The following is a 19764-nucleotide window of genomic DNA, read 5'->3' as shown; positions in this document are numbered from 1 at the left end:
AATTCATATAAAATGAATTTTAATAGCACTGGCAAGGCGTTTCGTGGGTCCCTACCCACTTCCTCAGGCCAAATAAAGTGCCTAAAATGATTAACACAAAAAGCTAAAAAAAAAAACTCAGAACACAGATAATGGATACATCCATACAAGTAAATCAAAGAAATTACAAATACAAGCATATTGCATAAAATTGCATGAAAATGTATAAAATTGCATGAAATTGCACAGCAATGCATAAAATTGCATGACATTGCATAAAAATGTATGCAATGACACAAAAATAAATAAATGAACAATTAGCACAATTCTAGCGCACACTCTGGGTGCATGCTATCTATAGCGTATGTACAGGGAAAAAACACACCCATATGACAATACCTTTTAAAATGAAATAATAGAAAATAAAAATAATAGAAAGACATACACATATGATGCATAGAGGTTCATCAAATACGTCCATATATAGAAAGAGCATATAAATCTATAACTAGGCATACTTATTTTCTGTGTATTCATGGTATGCCTAGTTATGGTGGATTGTCGATTGGCGGCCTCAAGGTTCCTCCCCCAGAGACTTGACGCCGATTGGCGTCAAGTCCTGGGAGAGTGGTCTGCTGGGAATTGCGTGCTCCTTCAACTGTCTGCCAGCGGCGATCACAGTCTATTTACATTGTACAGCGCTGCGATCTACTGCATCGCTGTACTGAGGACAGCCCTGTCACTCAGCTGTCCCCTGGAGTGGCCCACAGAGCAATCGCTCCCTTAGGCTGATGCCTATGAGAGACAATCACTGGGACTGGATGTCAGGGGGGAGGGAAAAAAGAAACATAAAATTTAAAATTTTATTGAAAAAAAAGAAAAAAGACAAATTAATAACAACAAAAGAATGTTGCAGCAGCAATCAAATGCCACCAACAGAAAGCTTTGTTGGTGACAAGAAAAAGGGGGAGGGGGGGAGATTAATGTGTTTGCTTAGTAGTATGGCTCTGCAGCAAGCTTCTAAAGCTGCAAAGCACTGAATTGTAACAGCCTGGTCACTAGGGGGGTGTAAGTCTGTGGTCCTTAAGTGGTTAAGTTGCATGCACAGCACCACTCCAGTGCATTATTTGTAGGAATCTAATGTGATTTCTGCCTTTAGGGATTAAAACCCAACCTTGCGTCAACTCTGTAATTTTTGGTGGGACTTTTGGCATGGATCCCCCTTGGCCATGCCACAGTCCAGGTGTTAGACTCCTTGAAACTACTTTTCCATCACTTTTGTGGACAGAAACAGTCTTTGTAGGTTTTAAAATTTGCCTACGGTTCGCCGGGTTTGCGAACATTTGCCGAAGTTCACTGTTCGCGCATGGAAAATTCTATGTTCGTAACATCTCTAGTTATGATTTGGGTGCTTAGTGAAGATAGTAGGTGCCATGTGGAGGCTGAGTGCAGTTGTAAGTACTGGGTGCCATGTCAGGACTGGGTGCAGGTACTTGGCCTTGTGTGGGTGCAAGCACTGGGTGCCAGGCTTTGGGAGAAGGGGTTCTGGGTGGCATGTGAGTGCTTGCTATGGAGGGGAGGAGGGAGGCTACTGGCTGAGTGTAATGTGGGTGCTGTGTATGGGGGGTGGGGTGTTGTTGTGGGTTCAAGGGGAGGGAAAAGTCCCCATGGATGCTGGGTGTAGGGAGAGGTCACTGTAGGTGCTTGGGATGGGAGAGGTCACTGTGTGTGATGGGAGAGGTATATGTTGCTGGAGGGGGTTCTGTTGGGAATGGGAGATGTGCTGCTGGGGCAGGAAAAGGTCTGAAAGGTTAGTGCTGGTGCAGGGGGAGAGGTAAGTGTGGGTGCTGGGGGTGGGAGAAGTCAGGGAGACAACATCTTTCCTGGTCCCACACAGTTCATGGGGTGCTTACAAGCTTGGCATGAATCTTACCCACAGTCGGATTCCTGCCTGGGCTGCCTCTCAACTCCAAAGTGTCCCAGTGGCAGGAGGAGCTTCCTGTGGGGTAGTGGGTGGGGCTTATCACAGCCAAAGGTGGAGCTTCTTTCGCATTAATGGGCACCCAGAGCCCCCCTCTCTGCACATGCTTGCACTGTGACCATAATTAGAAATATTTATTCTTTAGTGCATCAAGCTGACAATTGTTTCTGGGCCTCAGAGGGCCCCTTCATCGGAATAAAGTGCAAACAAAACCTACACTGAACTTTGCTACATTCCACAAAAGTGTAGCTTGTTATCTTTTATCCATTCATTTTTATCCATACAATGCTGGTAAGAAGAAAGAGTGTTTGTATGTTGAAGCCAAACATTTCCAAGTAAAGTATTTATTTTTCAGGAAGTGTAGGTGGTGGATATTGTGTTATTTTTCAAGGACAGAACATAAAGCAAACTGTTATGTGCAGTGTGTATCTTAATTCATATCCACACATCTGTTGAAAAAAAGGTTCTGCTCCTAATAATGAATATTAACAATCATCTGAATGTTATTTCACTCTGGCATCTGGCCTATTAATTTGAATGGCTTGGATCAGAGGGGTCTGACAAGGACTCTGTAAAGAGAACAAGTCACAAACCAACACTGTTGCAGCTATAGACATACAGCAAATCCAAATGCTAAAGCACAGCTCCAACTGCTGAAAATGCACAGTGCAGATTGCATTATAGCCAACAAGTCAGAGGAATCCCCTTCCCCACCCTCTCTCATCAGGACATATTCATGATTCAGTGTATACAGACATTATACTGGATGGATCTGGAGCTGATAAAAATAAGCTTGTATGCATGCATGAGAATCTAATATAAACACTCCACCCGTTCTGTTCTCTTATAAACCCACTCGGTAATCCGGCCGGACGCGCTCTTCTGCGCATGCATGGCTCAGCCGCGTTTTTCCCTGTCACGCACCTGCAGCCAAAAGCGCTCTGTGCATGCATGGCTATGCCGCGTGTTTTCCTGTCACGCACCTGCAGCCAAAAGCGCTCTGCGCATGCATGGCTATGCCGCGTGTTTTCCTGTCACGCACCTGCAGCTGAAAGCGCTCTGCACATGTATGGCTCAGCTGCGTGTTTCCCCGTCGCGCACCTGCAGCCGGAAGCGCTCTGCGCATGCATGGCTCAGCCGCGTGTTTCCCTGTCGCGCATCTGCAGCCGGAAGCGCTCTGCGCATGTATAGCTCAGCCGCGTGTTTCCCTGTCGCGCACCTGCAGCCGGAAGCGCTCTGCGCATGCACCATAGTACTTGCTCCCGGGCGCAGAACACTCCCAGTGCCCCCAGCTGGCCAGATTACCGGGAAATTTACAAGTGAACGGAGGAGACAGCAAGGGACCCCACACACCTAATGGGGCTGAAGGAAATCCCAGGTAAGTATAAATACACCTATACACCCCATTTCTGGTACACTTTAAGGCTAAAATAATTAAGAATAATCGAATGGCTTTATGAACTTTTATAGCCCCATTCTTCCCTAGTCAGCAAACATCAAGCTCTTATCTGTATAGCTATCCATGTGAATGGATTCAGCACATGGACCTGGCGTAGAAGGATTTGATTGATCATATTATCTACCAGCAGTGAGCCTAGTTACAATTTATCTCCTGGAGAAGAAATAAATGCCTACTTAGCAGAACCACTGCCTCCACCAATCTTCCTATATCTTCAAATACTGCAAGAAGAGCTGGTTCTCTCATGAAGCAAAGTGAAACACTTGCATCAGGCACAGAGATTACTGGGGCGGCATATGTGAACTGTGCGTTTACACTTACAGCATGCAGTCAGAGTAGGAGGAGAAGCAAGAAGAGAGCGAGCGAGGGAAGAGGTAAGCATTGGAGAAGCAGCTGTGTGAGGAGTCTGAAGAGAGTGAGGAGGGGAAAGGGGGGGGGGGGGGAAGGAGAGCAGCAGTGTTTCATTTTACTTGCTCAGCAGAAGGGTGGAGGTGGCACTGCTGACTGTGGAGTAATGGAGGATGGTCAACTGGCTGAGGGTGAGCAGTTTGTTTGTCACAGACTCACAGCCAGCCAGTGTGTTATTGTGTTGAGCTGCAGCATGTCTCATGTCTCAAGTTGTTGCATATGATCCCTTGCTGACTGTGAACATTAAGGGCCCATTTCCACTATCGCGAATTCGCATGCAAATTCGCATAGCAATACAAGTGAATGGGACTGTTTCCACTTGTCAGGATTCCTTTGTGTTTTTCTGTGCAGAAAAAATTTGCATGGCAGAGCCATCAGAATTCGCATACCGCATACCGCTATGCAAATCGCATACAATGTATTTAATAGGAAATTCGCATGCAGTTTGGGTATGCGAATTTTCATGTGAATTTTCATGCGCATTCGCATAGAAACAATGGAAAAGCACACCAGCCCTGCCATGGTTAAATTCGCATACATCGTCATTCAAGAGAATTCGCATGAAAATTTGCATGAAATTCGCATAGACCCGCATGCAAAATTTGCATCCACATGCAAATTTTTCCTGCAACGATTTCCATCGCACAAGTGGAAATGCAGCCTCAATGAAGCAGAGAAAATTGTAGAGTGCTGTGCAATCATTCCAAATCGGGAGGGGGGGGGGGGTGGCAGGGGCAAACATCCTCACAAGTTTTCCTCGGGCAGTAAAAAGTTTAGTTATTGTACTCACTGAAAACTACTTCAGTACATTTTTAAGGATTCGCTGCATTTCGACGACGGATGAGGCTTTTTTTAAGGAGGCGGGCAGGATGTACACTGATTTCAGGTGCAGGGGTATGATGATGATATTATATTGTCGGATGCATTGTCCAGGGCTGCCGAGAAGACTAGAGCATCTCTCTTGCAATATAAACCCAGGGTACCTTCAACTAGGATACCGCTTGTATTGACTTATTCTCCTCTTTCGAAACAGGCTTTCGAGATTGTGCGCAATCACTGGGCGGTGATCAGCAGTGATCAGAAATTGGCTCCTTTTTTTAAAGAACCTCCAATGTGTGCATTCAAGCGCTCCAAGAGTATGCGAGACACCGTTGTTCATGCTAAGAACACACCAGTGGCCAGGTGCGTTGCTAGGATCCCAAAAGATCAGGGGCACCAAAGGGTACCCCTGCGGTGCGCGAAGTGAAAAATGGGTGTGGCTACAGACAGGATGTGGGTGTGGTCACAGGTGGAGTCAAATTTACATGAACTTAGCAACGGTCTAAGTAGGCCGCCCCAGCAAAATGTCGACTGAAGCCCCCTCTCCAGTAATACACAAAAAACCCAAAATAAATATGCAGCTTATCACATAAATAGGCAGTGTCCATTATCTTATATAAAAGCATAGAGTTATAGCAGTATTGAGTAACATATAGTATCCATAGCTTGTATACAGCACGGTGGCGTAGTGGTTAGCACTCTCGACTTGCAGCGCTGGATTCCCGATTAGAAACCCAGCCAGGGATCTGAAAGGCGTTTGTATGTTCTGCCTTTGGCCTCAATTCACTAAGCTTATCTCCTGTCTTTAATAACTCTTCTAGAGTGGTCACCATAGTGATAAGGCATGTAGTATTCAGGAAACATTTTACCTCAGGCAAACCTTAAGTTAACTCTTCTGTCTTTAAGTTAACTCTTTAATTCTTAAAATAACTCCAGAGTTAAAGACCGGCTGTTCATTAACTGCGTGTGAAAATAACTACAGAGGAGGTAACTTAACTACAGAGGAGGTAAATTAACTACAGAAGAGGTAACGTAAGGAGTGAAGAGATAAGATAACTCTATTACTGTGTGGAGGTAAGTTTTCTCTTGCCTTATTATCTCCAGCATGATCTTAGTGAATTGAGGCCTTTGTCTGCATGGGCTTCCTCTGGGCACTCTGGTTTCCTTCCACTTCCCAAAAACATACAGATAAGTTAATTGGCTTCCGCTAAATTGGCCCTAAACTACTATACATTTTCTTCCCAATTATGGTAGGGATTAGATTGTGAGCCTCTCTGAGGGACAGTTAAGTGAAAAGACAATATACTCTTTAAGGCACTGCAGAAGATGTCGGTGCTAAATAAATACTACATCATAATTCACAGTACAGCCTTGCAGGCAGATACTGTGAGCATCCAGACTGACAGAAAGAAAACACACACACACCCATGCTGTCAGTGAGCAGCACAAGAACAAGTTGCTGGAGCCTGTGGTTAGAGGAGGAGACTGAGGGGGAGACTGTCTGCTGGGCTGAGATGACAGCCCGACTCCTACCACTGCTGTGTCCTGCTGGAGCTAATTAGTTCTTCTCACCTCCTCCGTCCATTGATCCCCTCTGTAAAATCATCTGTCCCGCTCTCAAGCCTGCAGCCATCCTCTCCTCTGGACTCCTCCTCCCAGCGTCTGATCCTTTCTCAGACGCTAGAGCAGGGGTGCCCACACTTTTTTGGCTCGCGAGCTACTTTTAAAACCGCTGCGGCCACGAGATCTACCACCCCCCCCCCAGCATTATAGATCCCCTCCCCCCATAGAAAGAGGGACAAAGTCCTGAAAGTGGGACAAATGAGGAGGAAAGAGGGACAGGCTCCCAAAGAGGGACTGTCCCTCCAAAACAGAGGGGAGCTATGATAATGAACAAGGATTGGTCAGAAGGCTCAGCAAAAAAGTTGTAAGGAATCAAAGATAAATGGGAGAAAGAGGGAAGGATTGTTCCAGGGAAGGGAAAACAAAGTTTCTGTGTTTAAAAAAAAAAACAGAGAGAGAGGGCAATTAAAATGCCAAAATGGTGCTAATGTGTAAAAATTTGAATAATAAAAGGGTTAAAAGAGGTGTGCAGGATAAGACCCCCCAGGAGTTCAGGACTACACAAAAGAAAGAAGTAAAGTACTGATAAGCCATAAAGTACCCGGTGAGAGGAAGGATCAGCGGGGACAGCGAGCTGCACGCACGGAACTCCCGGCCAGCGTCATATGAGAAGAGACAGACACAGGCTGGAAAGTGACAGCAGCTGACTGAGCAGGGAAGTTACCGAAAGAAGAGGAGCCGCCGATCAGTGCAGGGTAAAGGGGACGCACAGGTCAGACACCAGCAGCACAGCCTGGTCTGCAGAAATAGTACACACTGTGCACAGACAGAGAGCGCAGAATAATGCAGTTCGGCGGGCTATGCAGTTTCCTACTGATGGGGTGTCAGCCAAATCCCGGGATTCTGCCTGGACAGTTGTGGACTATGTTACACTACCTCACGTTATGCAGCCAGGGAGGAGAAGACGCTGCGTACGCAGGCAGCCTGGAGGGGAAGAGACGCACGGCTCACAAGCAGCCTGGAGGGGAGGAGACCTGGCTCCTCATTGGCTCCTCTACCCTCTAGCTGCGCCTCCCCTTTAGTCGCGCCTCTCCCCTCTTCTCCCTGATGCGAGCAGCAGCAAAATCTGACAGCTGCCGGCTGCATGGCTTCAGATTTTGACAGGACACGGCCAGGCGGCCGCGATCTACTCATCAGGCGGTCGCGATCTACCGGTAGATCGCGATCGACCTATTGGGCACCCCTGCGCTAGAGGTAGAAGCCTGGAGGAGAAGATGTCTGCAGGCTCCGGAGACCAAGCGGCTGACTCGGAGGAGGTAACTGCGACGTTTTTGCTGGGGGACGTTCGTGGCACTCCACAAAACGTTCGGGGCACGTACTTCGAACCTTTTGGGCTAGCGACGTCTTTCGGACACAGCATGAAGAGGACGCTGCCTTGCATCTCTGCATTTGTTGCTTTTCCGCTATCCGGCTTTTTTGGACTTTCTTTGCCCGTAATCAAGAGGCTTAAACTGCCTCGAAACAGCGCTGCTGTTGGGTAACGAGACTCTCCTCCATCTCTGTTTGTTCAGGATACTGTTGTAATCTCCATGTTGCTTGTGTTGTAAATATCAATGTGCTTGGTCACGCTGTATATAACTGTATCCTGTTTTTTGTATTGGGGCCAATGTACATATTTTGTTCACTTGCTGATGAATAATAAGAAGTGCATTTGAAATCAGTCTTGGCTGGTGTGCATGTTTTTGTATATATATCTGTGAGAAAACGTGGAAAAGCCGCCGCGTGTACTGACAGCAAGGCGGCTGATTCTGCGTCCAACGGGCAGTCTGCACGCGGAAGCGTGCATCTAGTGACATGGCAGAATGCGGAAAAGCCGCCGCATGTAATGACAGCAAGGCGGCTGATTCCGCGTCCAGCGCGGCGGTTTGCACGCAGTAGCGTGCAGCTAGTGTGGCTGAGCCTGTTAGTTCACACAGGTTTAGGAATATGCTGAAAGGCAGAACTTTATGATGGCCAAGGAGGGATCAGCTGACCAGGCTGGTCAGCTGACCTCAGTGCTGGTAGCCATTAGTTAATCACTTCAGGGTGGCGCCAGAGAGCAATGCACTATATATGGTTACTGCTGGCCATTCTCAAGTTGTCTGCCATTGCGAACACCACGTGGAAGCACACAGACCTTAGTCAGATCCAACAGTGTGTTTGAACCAGGAGGACCTGGGAATTCACACTGAGCCAGATTACCACTGTATTATCATTCTGTTATACTTCAGACTAGTTCCAGGGTGTAGAGACCACGGACCTCACACCCAAGACTAGGGAACTTGTATTATCATTCTGTTATACTTCAGACTAGTTCCAGGGTGTAGAGACCACGGACCTCATACCCAAGACTAGGGAACTTGTATTATCATTCTGTTATACTTCAGACTAGTTCCAGGCTGTAGAGACCACGGACCTCACACCCAAGACTAGGCATTGTTGTTATCTGTTATGACCTGTTGCATTTCTGACTTTCCCTCTGCTTTCTGATTCGGTACCTCGCACTTCTGATTACCTGTTGCCAGACCCTGCTCGTTTAGGATACCGAATCAGTCTTCTGTCTTTGTACTCAGTCTGTCCGTGTGTTGCCGACCTGGCTTGCCCGACCTCGAGAGCTATCTCTCCCCTTAAGAGATAGTCTCCAGATCTGTCAGTGACATCCACCTTCAGGTGTCACTCACTCTCTGGTCCTTCCTACCTTCAGCCCGACTCCACCCCTTGGAGAGTCTCAGGCTGCTGGGAGGTTTCTGTACTCTCTAAGAGCAGTATTTCCCGTACTGCCTTATATCACCTGCTCCGCAAGTGCGTTGCTCAAAGTCTTACTGTTACACCAAACACTCACGATTACATACTGGTTTCCAGAGGTTAGTACTATATCTTTATTATTGGTGATTCTGCAGATCATCCATAATCAGGTATATATCTGCATTCTTGGTGATACTGCAGATCACCAATAATCAGATTCTCTCTGCGTGCTGACACCGATCGTTACAATATCTAGTAAAAAGTTTAGAACCAGCCATGACTGCAAGGAGAACAACAAATATGAGAATCTGAGGAAACACTGTAAAAAAGTCCCTACCACCACCAAAGGAGGACTATTCAGCAAATCTAAAGTTCAGAATGCAGTAGTGAGGTTGCACACCATATACTGTAGGATTCCTAGGTGCTGGACCAGTAGTCAGCGATAAAACAAATACAGAGGGTTAGCACACTGAGTACAAAGTAAATATTAAATATCCTTTATTGTGTCATACACCACCAGGTATCCATTTGATCACATCAGACACAATACATGACATTTACATTGTACTCTGCGTTCAGACCCTCTGGATTTGTTTTATTCAGCATATCAGGATTCAGGCATCATAGTTGATAAGAAACAAAGTAGGCTTGACCCAGAGTGGGTTTGAATGCTCATTTTCTTAAAAAAAAAAAAAAAATCTTCATTGAAAGTACACCTTTAGTGAGAGGGATGTGGAGGCTGACATTTATTTCCTTTTAAACTATGCCAGCTGCCTGGTGTCTTGCTAATCTTCCTTGCATCACCAGTGTCGGAATCTCCCACCTGAGGCAAGCATGAGGAGAACTTCAGTCAGCAACGACTAATCTGCATGAACAAGCTCAGAGTCTATGGCTAAAGTATTAGAGGCAGAGGATCCACTTGACATGCAGTCAACTGGTATTGTTTAGGAAATAATATGTCAGCCTCCATATCACCCTCACTTCAGGTGTCCTGGAAGGTTTCTTTCTTTATTAGAAGCTTTGTTCAATGTTAATAAGAATAAAGAGTTCTAACTCATAGCTAAGTTTCTTACACAGAACAAATAATTTCTTATGCACAGAATTTGTAAGATTTGAGAGGTTAGAGAAATTTGAGAACCTTTTAGGATTCAGATTGGAAACAAAATTGTGGTTTGGCTTATCTGTAAAGTCTGAAGATAGCCCTTGTTATATAGAGACCATGATGCTAGATTTATAACATGGGGAACAGGAGGGCAGCACTTGTTATAGAAGGGCATAATGGCTGTGTTTGATGATTTACAGGGCGTACAAGACGTTACTTACAGCAGAGAGTTGACATGATGCTACTCTTTTTTTTATATGGGGGGGCGGGTGGCAGAAGACTACAATTATATGAGGAGCATGAGGACACAAGCCGAGGACCAGATCAAAGTACATGATATTCCATTTGTGCATGCTGCATTTATTTTTTAAACAATCTGTATTCAACCTCAGAGTTTTCAATGCTGAACTAAAAGGAAAAGCAAGTTGGTGTAGTAAAACATTTTGGTTAAAAAAACAAGCAAAAACAAAACATAAATCCAGGCTCATTACCTCAAGTGTGGACATTTAAAATAAGTTATTAGGGAGGTGCTAAAGGGGTGTGGCCATCAAAATGGCAGACAGTTAACCCTTTGCACACTCACATACATATGTTCATTCAAATGCTTTCACAGAAATCAACCATCCAGGAACCACTGCTATCCCTACAGCTAAGTTAAAAGCTGGAGTTATCAGACAGTGGAAGGAGGGAGTGCACTGGATTTATATGTTTTTTTTCTTGTAGCTTATGCTTGTGGCCAGGGTTTAATCCAGTGCACTCCCTCCTTCCCATCTGTGACCATTGTCAGGGCTGGTTCTAGCTACAATGGGGTAAACGTCTGGGGCCTCCCTGAACTCGGTCAAGGTGTGTGCCTGTCCCCAGGGGCGTAGCAATAGGGGTTGCAGAGGTAGCGACCGCATCGGGGCCCTTGGGCCAGAGGGGCCCCATGGGGCCCTTCCTAAACCAAAGTATAAGCTGTTTATTGGTCCTGTGTTGGTAATGATCACTTCTATAGATGCTTTGAATGGTAGTAATCAATAACAAGCTGTTCCCCATCCCCTTCTGGCACCTCTGACACTGTAGTTGCCATTGGCAGGTTTTGGTGCACCGTATCAATTGCTACGTATAGAGTTCTTGGGGGGGCTCCAAAGTAAAACTCGCACCAGGGCCCCAAGATTTATAGCTACGCCACTGCCTGTCCCTACTGCTTCCATAATGCTGCTAGGGAGGAAGGAGCATGCAGTGAAAGGGACACTTGGGGGCCCCTATAAATGCTGGGACCCTGGGGCAATTGCCCCTATGGTAGCGCTGGCACTGACCATTGTCCGTATGCACACAGCTTATGCTGGTGTTTGTATGGTGCACATGGATATATTTTGTTAGCTCCCCTGTGAGTTTAGTTTGATGCACTATCTGTCCCAAGAGAGGACGTCAGGATGTGTGCTCCTAATCGCTTGATAGGATTGATGCAATGAATGTTTGTATGTTTGCACTGTGCATGTTACAGTGCCAGGGTTGGGACACCTGCGAGTAGTGGGGTACCTCTGTGCAGTGTAAGTGACTACACAAAAGAATGCATTATTTTGTAACAAGACCCCAGTTTTAGTTGTAGGGATAACAGGGGTTCCTAGATGATTCATTTATGTCAATGCATTTGTATGAGCATTTGTATGCGAGCGTGCAAAGGGTTAACAGACGATGCCACATGAGCGATCTCATCATCATGCAATCATATTTGGTCATTTTATGTGCGTCATATTTACTATGCAAAATAATATATTTATTTGTTTAACTTTTAATACAGCAGTATACACCTTCAAGCCCAGCCTGCTATAAAATACATGGCCACATTTTTCTTGAAAATGTCATGTGCAGGAACAGAAGGCAGCCCTATTTTATTTTACTGTTACATTGCTCGTTTATGCATCACTATTTTAACAGCAAAATATAGGAAGTAGAATTTTATGCATAGATCTAGTATATAGATATTCAGAGAGCCAGAATTTCTTCACAATAACAGTGTGCATTGGAGGCTTGTCATAATGAAAATGCAAATCGCTGACTGTGTCTGCATATGGATGTCCTGCAGTTTTAGTTGACATAACAGATGGTGCTTGACGTATTTCAAGGCAAAGGATTCGAGGTGACAGAAACTCAACTTTGTTGCTATCATAAACTATCAGATTAATCAAGGGCACAGGCAAGTTTAGCCCAGTGACAACATCTCATTTCTTTAATTTATTTCACTGCTGCTAGGAGTACCTCTTCCACTCACAAGCCAGAAAGAAGAAATTACATAGGGTGGAGCATAGTGGCTTAAAGGACAACTGTAACGAGAGGGATATGCAGGCTTCCATATTATTTCTTTTTAATGTGAACCTAATGTGAAAATAAACTGATGAGATAAACAATTGTATTTATCCTCCTCCTAAAAATGACCTTTTTTATTTTTAGATATCCCATAGTTTTATTTTATATTTAAACATTTACAAAGAATGAATGTTTGATTGTCTCTGCTCAGTGGCAGCCTATAAGTGCCCCTAAATGAAAATACATGAAGAATTGACCTTTTCTATACCCTTTGCTATCAGAAGTTGTATCCTGCCAGGAAAACTTTTATGGCTGTAATTTGCTTATCAGTGATTTTTGCTATACTCCCAACAAGGTACTGACAAGACAGCAGCTGTCACTTTTATGTGTCAGTGTACATAAAGTGTGACTTTTTTTTTCTAAACGTAATTTTGCATGATAGACAGGAAACATAGATGAAGCCAGTTGCGTGTGGTCTGGTCATAGATTCATTGCTACTTTGCAGCTTGATGATAACATGATCTCCAGTCAAAAAGCAGACAGAGTGCAGCAGAAACATTAGGCCAAGGAAGCATGCCCTGAGAGATTATGCGGTTGGTGGTGGAAGAGGTCAGCTCAGCACACTAGTAGCAGCAGTCTGGGCCATAGAAGCAGCAGGCTTGCATCCCTTGCAAACCCTTAGGCCCTGTTCACACTTGCGTTCTGGGATGCAAACGGACCAGATCCGGATCGGATTTGGACCGAATCGGAACCGTACGGTTCCGATCCGGCTCCGGTCCGTTTGCATCAGGCTGCCATACGGATTCGTGTGGTAAAAATAGCGAAAAAAACTATTACAATTGTTGGGGTGTGGGAGGTCAGCAGAAGGTGCACCTGTATAATCAGGTTCTCCGCTGTTTATGGCCTCACCTCCACGTCCGACATACTGCTAACAGCTCCAGCACAAAGTCACTGCTGCTCCACTCCAGGAATGCTGGGCCCATGTGTCCCCATCCGAAATGGCCGCTAGAATATGCATAGAAAGTGGGGTAGAACGTCCGGTTTTGATAGCCAGTGTGTTCTGTGCTTTCCGTTCCCCATTGGTTTCTATATCCTGATGGTGCAGGCTCCGGTCCGGGTGCGTGGGCCGGATGATCCGGACCCGAAAAATAGCGCATGTTGGAAAAGAGTCCGGATCCGATCCGGCTCCGTTCTGTACTGAACGTACGCATGTGAAGGTCCGCATAGACTTTGTATTGCTATGCGGAACGTATGTTCCGTTTGTACAGTATATGGTCCGGATCCGATCAGGCGGATCCGGACAGCGAACGCTAATGTGAACCAGGCCTTACACTGGATTGCTACTACACTGTTCTCTCAGCTGGTAGCCGTAAATGCACGTGATCAGGCCCCTCTTTGGGTTACAATTGTTATCTCCCCTGATATTACCTGGTACTTTACAGGCTAAGAAGATTAATCTTCAGGCTATTAGGAAATTGTCCCCTATTTTTAGCCCATTCTCTTGAAACAAAATAGATTCAAATATAAACTACAGTCACCAGTTAGCTGTATGATAGAAATATTTAATAACCCAGAACTCTCCCCTGGTGACCAACCCACTCTTTTTAGGTGGTGGAGTTTTAATGGTTTTAATACAGTTGGAACATTTCTTAGAGCTTTTAAGATTGTTCCAAGGCCTCAATTTAATATAGAAACTAACCTCCCATTTTGGGAGCATTTTAGTTTTCACTTTTTAAACTCCTGGGGCTTGATTCACAAAGCGGTGCTAACCTAGTTAGCACGCCTAAATACTTTTGGGAGTGATAAGCATTGCACTAAGTAGGTTAGCACTGCTTTGAGGGAAAAACTCACGCGCAAAGTCCGTGCGCGCGAAACGTGGCATAGGGTTTAATGGCGTTGCGCACGTAAAACTTTACGCGCAAAACTTTGCGCGCAAGTTTATTTTATCACGCCTAAACTGAGTTTAGGCGTGATAATGCGTGATAAGGGTAATGATACCCTTCAGGCAGGGAACACACTTGACTGTTTTCGTGCGCTTTTTCTGCACAGAAAAACTGAGAACTCATGTTAATCAATGGGCTAGTACACACTTAATATTTTGTTCGCACGCAGAAAAAAAACTGACATTCTGCATCCTGATTCTGCACATTTTGTCAGATTTTTCTATCAACTACATCAGCTGCTGTGAAAAACGCGCGCGTTTTCCTGCATAGAAACACACTTGGTGTGCAGAAAAAGTATGCAGGAAAACGCGCGCAGAAAACTGAAAGACAAGTGTGTTCCCTGCCTCAGTAGTCATCCTTCCAGGTTAGGTGCGAGAACTATCCACTAGATAAAGGCCTTGAGACATATCTACTGTATATGCCACTCTAACACCTGTAGACTTTAATAGTGGGCATAAATGGTAAGTGACTGGCTGACTTGCTCAGCTTCTGCTTGATTAATCACTGCAAGCTAGGTGTATTATATGTGTGCACTTCTCATTGGCTTATAAGCAGCCTGCAGGCTTTATAAAGCAGCAGAGAACTGTTTGGGAGTGAGTTTCTCCATTTGTGTGTTTGGTAAGTTTTAGAGCAGTAGGAGACAGGCCTTGGGGGTGGCAGCTCCAAGGGTTTGGCTGCGCTCACATATGGTGTTAGATGCTGGTTCTGGGGCCCCGGGCAGTGAGAGTTCCCGGGGCCCCAGGCTGGCTCATGCACCATTGTTTTTAATTTTATTGTAGTATCCCATGCAGTTTAGTTAGGAGGGGGGCAGATGAGAGGGAATATCCTGCACGCTGGTGCCCCCTGCTGGTCATATAGCCATTGTCTATATGCAACTGAAGCCCTCTCCAACTGACTGGCTGACTTGCTCAGCTTCTGCTTGATTAATCACTGCAAGCTAGGTGTATTATATGTGTGCACTTCTCATTGGCTTATAAGCAGCCTGCAGGCTTTATAAAGCAGCAGAGAACTGTTTGGGAGTGAGTTTCTCCATTTGTGTGTTTGGTAAGTTTTAGAGCAGTAGGAGACAGGCCTTGGGGGTGGCAGCTCCAAGGGTTTGGCTGCGCTCACATATGGTGTTAGATGCTGGTTCTGGGGCCCCGGGCAGTGAGAGTTCACGGGGCCCCAGGCTGGCTCATGCACCATTGTTTTTAATTTTATTGTAGTATCCCATGCAGTTTAGTTAGGAGGGGGGCAGATGAGAGGGAATATCCTGCACACTGGTGCCCCCTGCTGGTCATATATCCATTGTCTATATGCAACTGAAGCCCTCTCCAACTGACTGGCTGACTTGCTCAGCTTCTGCTTGATTAGTCACTGCAAGCTAGGTGTATTATATGTGTGCACTTCTCATTGGCTTATAAGCAGCCTGCAGGCTTTATAAAGCAGCAGAGAACTGTTTGGGAGTGAGTTTCTCCATTTGTGTGTTTGGTAAGTTTTAGAGCAGTAGGAGACAGGCCTTGGGGGTGGCAGCTCCAAGGGTTTGGCTGCGCTCACATATGGTGTTAGATGCTGGTTCTGGGGCCCCGGGCAGTGAGAGTTCACGGGGCCCCAGGCTGGCTCATGCACCATTGTTTTTAATTTTATTGTAGTATCCCATGCAGTTTAGTTAGGAGGGGGGCAGATGAGAGGGAATATCCTGCACACTGGTGCCCCCTGCTGGTCATATATCCATTGTCTATATGCAACTGAAGCCCTCTCCAACTGACTGGCTGACTTGCTCAGCTTCTGCTTGATTAGTCACTGCAAGCTAGGTGTATTATATGTGTGCACTTCTCATTGGCTTATAAGCAGCCTGCAGGCTTTATAAAGCAGCAGAGAACTGTTTGGGAGTGAGTTTCTCCATTTGTGTGTTTGGTAAGTTTTAGAGCAGTAGGAGACAGGCCTTGGGGGTGGCAGCTCCAAGGGTTTGGCTGCGCTCACATATGGTGTTAGATGCTGGTTCTGGGGCCCCGGGCAGTGAGAGTTCCCGGGGTCCCAGGCTGGCTCATGCACCATTGTTTTTAATTTTATTGTATGCATCGCTAACATTTTTGTCACCCTTTGTGGGGGACTATAATCAACATTGAAACTAAAATGGCATAAAAAAACATGAACACAAAATGCAAACACAAATGATGTAAGATTTCAGTGTGCGTTTTGCCTTGTGACTATTTGTGCCCCCTTCCAATTCAAGCAAAAGTCTGTGCCATACAGAGTATACCTACTACTGTACATACCACAGATGTTACTTGCTTTACTTTCAGCACCCACTGTTGAGATACTTGTGGGCAAACAAGTTGTCAGTCACATGATCCCCCCCCCCCCTTGTGATAAAGCAGACAGCAAGTTTCTCTGGAACAATAATTTGCTGTCAGGCTTGCCAACTCCATACAATGCTGCATCAAGTTAAATAAAAACAAGGGAACTGTAATTTGAATGTTTCTTTATTAGACACATCACATAAGGAGATCATTGTGTGCTACTAGCATGCAGGAGGAAGACAGTTTTAATTCGAGATCTTGGGTAACATCAGTTTTAAATCTGACTTTTTTTTTTTAATTTAAAATCACATCATGCTATATAAAATGCAAACATCAGCATATAATTTTCTGTGCCATTTCAGATTGTACGTGCATGCGCTATGTACAGAGGAAAGAGTCTTCTGCTCGGCCCACGTATCTGACAATGGCGCATTAAACCAAGTGAATAAATGTAGGCGTGAAGAGGGCTAAATCATTCTAAGCAAGGTTTCTCTGGAAAACAAGTCTTGTAACCAGGAGACAGTTAGTTTACTTGAGATGCTGATTATCCGGAGCGGAAGGGAGAAAAACAAAGGTTTTTGGAGCGTTAACCTTATGACTGCCAACCTGTGATGGTCTGTAACAATGGTGATTTTGATTACAGTATTATTCATGCAATTATTTATCTATTTTTTCATATGAGGTGATGACTTGGTTTACAGAGACATTTGCTTCACAGGATGCGTTTCATTACAATGTCATTATCCAGACACCCTGTTGATGCCACAGCCAGGGCTGTCATGAGCTTTTCTAGAAGACCTCCAAAGCAAAAATGACACATTTCGTAGCATAATCACAAAACCAAAAATATAGCACAGAATCTGGTTATGTAATGGGCTGTGCACAGAAGACACAAACCTCAATTTTATAGATTTTTGTTTACATTATACAGCTCAGAAACGGAAGATAAAGACACCAGAGACAATCACATGGGAGGCTGAACTGCTCATTTGCCGGGCAGGTCAGCTTCCCAGCCGCTGGCCACAAGCACTTTTTGGCTGCAAGTTCATGCAGCTAAATGGCAGCGTTTGTAGTCCCACGTGTGACCCACTTGACTGTGAGGTGAGCTGGGGAAAAAAGATACTCACCTATTTATAGGGAATACCATAGAGCCTTCCCTTGTCCTTATTCCCCCTCTATCGTCTCTAAGATATTATTCAAATTGCAGGTTGAATAAGTCTTCAGCACTCGTTGGACAGGCTTTGCAAGTACCCATGTCCTCGGCTCCATACTGTGCACACACTAGTCTGGACTTATGCATGCGCAGTATAGGCACCCGTCTTCAGAAGCACTCGTGGAGCGCAAGTGCTTCCAAGGAGTCCTTAAGGTGGCAACTTTGTATGGGGGAAATTAGGGAAATGAGAATACTGAGAGAGGACCAGCAAGGCTCTACAGGATCCAGAGCCTTCCTTCTATATAGGTGAGTATCTAATTTTTTTATGTTACTCACTACAGGTTTGCTTTAGTCTTGCGGCTGCTTTTCCAGTCACCCTTGCCTTGCTAGCACTAGCAAACACCCAGCTGGTGCATGCGATTGGCTGACGGCCAGTGAAATCACTGCCTTCAGCCTCCCTCCTAGATATTTTCTAGAGATATCTTCTATGCATGTATGCAAAGTTAAGCTTTATTTCTTTCGAACCATTCAAAAAAGTGTAAATTACATCAGTATTCTTTTAATACACTTTACATGCACTTTCATTCCCACGTTCTCTACTTTCTGGAAACAAGATAATATAGCACTGGTATAAAACAGGACTTACCGATGAGATGTGCTCCACTTCCAGCTGAAGGCAGATCACTCTATCACCACCATAGAGATACATTGCTTTCCAGTGGTAGTGTTACACTAGAGCGCTTTCTTCCACATTGACAAACATTGGAGATCCAGCCAGAAGTACACTTCTGCAGCTGTCACTGAAATTAGATTCAGGATAACGGCTTTCTATCTCCATCATGTAGCTGTATGAATGTCATTGGAATAATGATCCACAGGTATGAATGAGTCTACTGTGCACAGCCTATTATGCATTTTATTTAAACGGGCTCTACAGGAATTCACCCACGTCCCCAGGATGGCTGTTCAGCGGTACACAGACTTCAGTTCATCAATGTGTGCAGGAGATGGGGCTGTTGGGAGCTGCATCTCCGCTCATACATGAGATGTGCTGGTTGCTGGTCTCCTAGATACTTATTCAGTTCTGTAAGTATCTATGGCAGCACCTTCTGTAACAGTCCTCTAATGATTGCTGAACCTTCAAACACCCCTTTACTCTCCCGAGTAACTTAACAAGCCTGGAGCTTTGCATCACTGAACAGACATCTTGTAAGTGGAATAGGTTTAACCCTTTCCTGGAGAACCGCTCTCACTGTCAGCAGTTCCATTGTTTTTCTTACTTTTCTCTCACAAAACTGTTTAGTTCCGAATATGTTTAGCTAGTTAAGTTATGATTTGGGTGGTACTGATACTTAGCTTCTTGGTGGACACAATGCATACATTATTAAGCAAGTATGACATAGCAGGAGAGTATATTTTGGTTCTATAAAGACATTCCTCTTTAGCTGTATGTTTAAGGTTTGAGCTGCTCTTTGTTATCCAGGACACATTCTGATACTTCCTCTCATGCTCAAGCTTCAGGCCTGCACCTCTTATTTTCTTAAGCAACTAAGCAAGTCTGAGCTGGAAAACATCACAAATTATAAGAGATTCTGAAAAACTGACCAGAAACTATACAAGTGGTACAAAACTCAAAATTTAATTTCTGCTCTAAAACATTAAACATAAGACTAACAGAAAAAAAAAATACTGGTATAAAGTCACTGGTTACACTTCACTGAAACTACCCGATAAAATTGCTGGTTGCTGGCAAAATTACCAGATTGTTTTGGAATTTGCAAAGTAAATATAGCAGATACATTTCTCTGCTCCCCCCTGGAATACAGGGGGAGCTTATCTGCATTGTTTACTGTTCAAATATAGCTCAAGTCGCTTCAGAGTGAAGTGGAAGTTTGAGTATTAACCCTACCACTAACTTCAAAACCAGTCATATCTTTTTTTTTTTTTTTTTTTTAGTTTTATGTTTTAGACCAGAGAGGAGATTTGAGTTTTATACCAAGCT

Source organism: Hyperolius riggenbachi, chromosome 1 (genome assembly GCF_040937935.1).
Source record: "Hyperolius riggenbachi isolate aHypRig1 chromosome 1, aHypRig1.pri, whole genome shotgun sequence".
Lineage (NCBI taxonomy): Eukaryota > Metazoa > Chordata > Amphibia > Anura > Hyperoliidae > Hyperolius > Hyperolius riggenbachi.
The sequence above is the reverse complement of the archived record's forward strand: the minus strand, read 5'-3'. Positions refer to the sequence as shown.